Source organism: Triticum urartu, chromosome 4 (genome assembly GCF_003073215.2).
Source record: "Triticum urartu cultivar G1812 chromosome 4, Tu2.1, whole genome shotgun sequence".
NCBI lineage: Eukaryota > Viridiplantae > Streptophyta > Magnoliopsida > Poales > Poaceae > Triticum > Triticum urartu.
In genome coordinates, this window is record NC_053025.1 from 105,207,081 (window position 1) to 105,212,181 (window position 5,101).

The following is a 5,101-nucleotide window of genomic DNA, read 5'->3' on the forward strand; positions in this document are numbered from 1 at the left end:
CTACCACGAGATCGGAGAGGCTAAACCCTAGAAGCTAGCCTATGGTATGATTGTTGTTGTGTATGTTGTCCTACGGACTAAAACCCTCTGGTTTATATAGACACCGGAGAGGATTAGGGTTACACAAAGTCGGTTACAATGGTAGGAGATCTACATATCCGTATCGCCAAGCTTGCCTTCCACGCCAAGGAAAGTCCCTTCCGGACACGGGACGAAGTCTTCAATCTTGTATCTTCATAGTCTAGGAGTCCGGCTGAAGGTATAGTCCGGCCATCCAGACACCCCCTAATCTAGGACTCCCTCACCCACCCTTTTTGTTTTGGGTTAAAACCTTTGACAAAAATGGTGCACACTTTTCTAGGACATCTTAAGGTCATTGGATTAATTCTTATAGTATTTGCATTTGGGCATTTAAATGCTATAAAATATTTTAAATGCTCAAATAATCATAAACTAAAATGTTTGTTGTTGGATATATTCTAAGAAGTAGCCATGATTAATTTTATGATTTTTGGAAATGCCCTGGCATTTTTAATAAAGCCCTGAACTTACAGAAATAATAGAATAAACAAAAAAACAGAAAAGAGAGAGAGAAAGGAACTTACCTGGCGCAGCCCACCTAGCCCACCAGCCGGCCCAGCAGCCGCTCCACGCAGCTGCTTCGCCTAGCCAGCGAGGCAAGCAGGTGCTCGACGGCGAGCATAGGAGCTCGCCACGCCACCTCCCTACTTCCCTGCTTCGCCTGGCCACCGCCTCGACATCGCGAACGCCTCCACGTCGCGCACCGAAGCCCCTGGACACGCCCATTCCCCCTACCTCTCTCCCTCGCTCCCTCGATGCCATGGCCGACGCAGCCGCGCTCGCGCCGTCGTGAAACCCACAGCCACCGCCATCCACTCGTTGCCTCGCCGTGCCAAAAGGTTCCGCCGTCGTCCACTGCTTTGCCTCGACCCATCCCCGAGCGCTCTCTCGCCTCGGAGATGCTGCACCGAGCTCGTCTTCAACCTTGGTCGCCGGAGATCCCCCTCGCCACCCCGCTCGCTCCAGCTCTTCCCCAACCTCACCGTCAGCTCCGTCGCAACCGACGTGAGCCCAGCTACCTCCCCACCCTCTCTGTTCCCTCTCTCGAGCCCCATAGTGACTGCACGTAGCTTACCCGCACGCGCCGCCATGGAGCTCGTCGCCGACGAGGCTCCGGCCACCCAATGGCCATGCCACCCTGTCCACTAGCCCTACCGCACCCCCCGGGAGCTCAACGCACTAACCCACGCGCCTCTCCGTGCCCCTGGCGATGAGTTCGAGCTCACCCGAGCTCCGGCCGCCGCCAAACTCGTCGCCGGCGTCACTCCGGTGACCATTTGGTCAGGCGCGCGTGCCTAACGCACTCACCGCACCTCGTAGCGCCCCGCTAGTGCGTCAGTTTTCTCGCTAGCTCGCTGTAGCAGCAAAACCACCTACGGCCGAGCTCCGGCCGCCGCCCGGCTCGACGCCGTCGTCGTTTCCGGCCACCCCAGCACCAACCAACGCCACCGTTGGATGCGCCACATCGCCAGCTATCCGTAGCACCCACCTGCGCATTGAACCGTGGCCGGAGCAGCGTTTCCAACGCTCTCCGCCGTCTCGGCCTCGCCGACGGCTAAACGCCGGCGAGTTTGACCCTGTTTAACCCCGTGTCGGCCCAGGTTGACCTCCCCTGAGTCTCTGACACGTGGGACCGCCCAGCTAATTAACTTAGATTAGCACTAATCAAAAATTAGTTAGTTAATTAACTACAGACACGCGGGTCCCACTGGTCAGGTTTGACCTGGACCGGCCCGTTGACCCCTGACGTCACTCTGACGCAATGCTGACGCAGTAAATCCTTTTCTGGATTTATTCTTTAATAGGAAATTCCAGAAAATAGTCAAAACTTCTAAAAATCATAGAAAATCAACCATAGCTCCAAATCAAACAATTTATATATGAAAAATGATCAGAAAAATTCAATCTATCCATCTGTAATGGTTTCATGCATGACAATACAAGATAACCTTGCTGTTTAAGCAAAATAAGATAATGCACTAATAAGGGTATGTTAAATGAACTAACATTTGAATCTTTGATTCAAATGAGTTCATTCCTTTCTATTTTAGCTTGCATTAGGCCCAGACACATTCATTTTGCCATGTCATAGCATGCATCATATTGTTGCATATTGTCATGTGTTGATTATGTTGGGTGTGTCTTTCGTGGTAGGTTCTGCCTCCGAGGGTAACCCCGAGTATCCGTCTGAAGGGCAGTACCCTACTACCACTACATCAGGCAAGCAACCCATTGATCATTCTGATACAAACCCATGTTCTCGCTTCTGCTCTTGTTTACTGCATTAAGACAACGCGATTCAACTGCTGTGTGCTACGGTAGTTGAACCCTTATCTTCTGCATGACCTGTCATTGCCACAGTAACTAGATGAAACCCACTAGCATGTGTAGGAGTTGGTTGAGCCATGTATGTGTTTCCTACCTTGCTATGCCTACTATGCTTAGAGTTGTGTCAGGTCTGGTTCATCTGGGTGATGGGCTAGAGTGAAATGATTATGTCGATAATGTGAGGGATGTGTTGAACATGATTTGGTAAAGGTATCGATGAGAGGCCATGTAGGAGTACATGGTGGGTTGTTTCATTGAGGCCGTCCCTAAGAACTGAAATCTGTATGTGTGATTTTAAGAATCAGCTACTACCATGCATTGGGATCCTTAATTGACCCTCTCGGCTTCTTAATCACCCTAGTACTCCGTCCAGGAGTTGCAATTAGTTTCTGGTGTCTGTAGGTTATGTGTTGGCGGCCGTACGTAGCGCTGACCCTAGGGGTGGGCTATGTTGCAGTAGATACACCGTGGCCGGGTATGCCGGGCGCCTGTTTGGCGTCTCGGGACCCTATTCACATCGTTCGGGTCCGTATGTGGAAACCTCGGCCGGACTCCCTGCGGATGGAACCTGGATAGGCGATAAACCTGGACTAGAGACTTGAGTGTTTAGGTAGGCCGTGGCCGACACCCTCGTTGGGCTTCCGCTTGAAGGTTGCCGAGTACATGTCGTGTAAACGGCGGTAAGTGGTGAAAGCGTGTATGAAGAAGTACACCCCTGCAGGGTTAACATCATCTATTCGAATAGCCGCGTCCGCGGTAAAGGACTACTTGGTTGCCTATACAGTTCATAGACAAGTTAATGGATACTACTAAAAGACTCAAGATAAGTGTGAGTACCGAGGATGGCCCTCTCGTAGGATGACGAGGGAGGATCCCCGGTGGAGTATTGTGTTGGTGAGTAGTGGACTCGTGTGCGAAAACTATTTTTTACTAGTGGAGTCTCGTAGGATAGCTTAGCCAAGAGTCAAAGCTGGCTTGCTGCAATAACTCCACCACCTTCTTGAGAATGAGCGTGTATAGTAGGTTCTGATGTAAGACTTGCTGAGTACCTTTGTACTCATGTTTTCTTAATTACTGTTTTCAGATGACAACACCGCCCCCTCCGATGGGTTCTACGTAGACCTTGATGTCGACGACTGACTAGCCACCCAGGTGGAGATCCTGGCCATGGAGGGACCCTATGTAGATAGACAGGCTTCGAGAAGCCTTATTTCTTTCTAGCGTCTGTACTCAGACTAGTTGCTTCCGCATGTGCTTGTATGATTGTATGACTTGAGTGTCGGGTCGTGTGACCCCTACCTGTATGAATATGTTATGTATGGCTCTCTGGAGCTTTTACATAAAGTACTTGAGTTGTAGAGTTTTGTTGTGATGCCATGTTGTATTTACACATATCGAGCATATTGTGTGTATGATTGAAATGCTTAGTATGTGTGGGATCCGACAATCTAGTTTTTATCCTTGGCAGCCTTTCTTATGGGGAAATGTAGTCTAGTGTTCCTCGAGCCATAGTAGTCCGCTACAGCCCGGTTCACCAGAGTCCTGCTAGCCCAGCACTACTGCTCAGGACACTTGACTGGCCGGCATGTGTTTCACTTCGTTCCTATGTCTGTCCCTTCGGGGAAATGTCACGCGGTGACATCCAGAGTCCTTCCTAGCCTGCTATAGCCCAGGTTCCCTGGAGTCCTGTTAGCCCAGTGCTACAGACCGGTTTCACTCACTGATGACCGAGATGCTCGATGTGATTCATGTATGCCTGTCTCCATAGGTCTGTGCCGCTTTGGGTTCACGACTAGCCATGTCGGCCCGGGTTCTCTGTCATATGGATGCTAGCGACACTGTCATATACGTGAGCCAAAAGGCGCAAACGGTCTCGGGCCATGGTAAGGCGACACCCATGGGATACCGTGCATGAGGCCGCAATGTGATATGAGGTGTTACCGGCTAGATCGATGTGACTTGGAATCGGGGTACTGACACCAGCCGAATGAAAGCTCTCCTCGTCTTGAAAGATTTGCAGCCCAACAGGCCTGACAAAGCGAGTTACTTGGCAAATCACAAAAAACTGGGTTGTGGCCGTGGACCCAGCTGTCAGCCTCTCCACGTGCAGTACTCTTCCGATGGAATGTCGTTGACCACGTTGACCACGCCGCGCCAAGAGCACCAAGGAGGTGGACGACAGCAAGGCCTAGGAAGGGGACGACGCGGAGCCGGGGAAGACGTGGCAGTGGATGCCCACGCGGAGAGGAGTACGAGGGTTCACTGGTTCGGCTGCGGTGTGAGGCTGCAATCGCCGCAGGGCCTGGCTAGCGGTGGGAGTAGTAGGGGGCGATGAGGCCTCATTGGCAGCACAACCGGCCACTGGAGGCAGGAGCAGGCGGTCTCCCCGGCGCTGGTTTGGGCGGCTGATGCAAGAAGAGCAGCGATTGAAGAAGCAGCAGGACCGTTCGATTCAAATCCAATGGTTACTGCTGCTAGAATCGTTTGTTGACTAAGTTGACAAGCCCTGCGTACGCGTCAACTTAGTAGGCCCATAGGTCAGCCTCCCAACCGGTGCGCCCCAGATGTCAGTGGGAGGAATCATTTTTTCGCGTAATAAGGAGGCAGTTGATTGCGTGCGGCCAAGACAGCGGAGGAAGTAGGATGGGTCGGGGAAGCCTGCGCGGCATCACAGCGGGCCACAAGAGGAGGG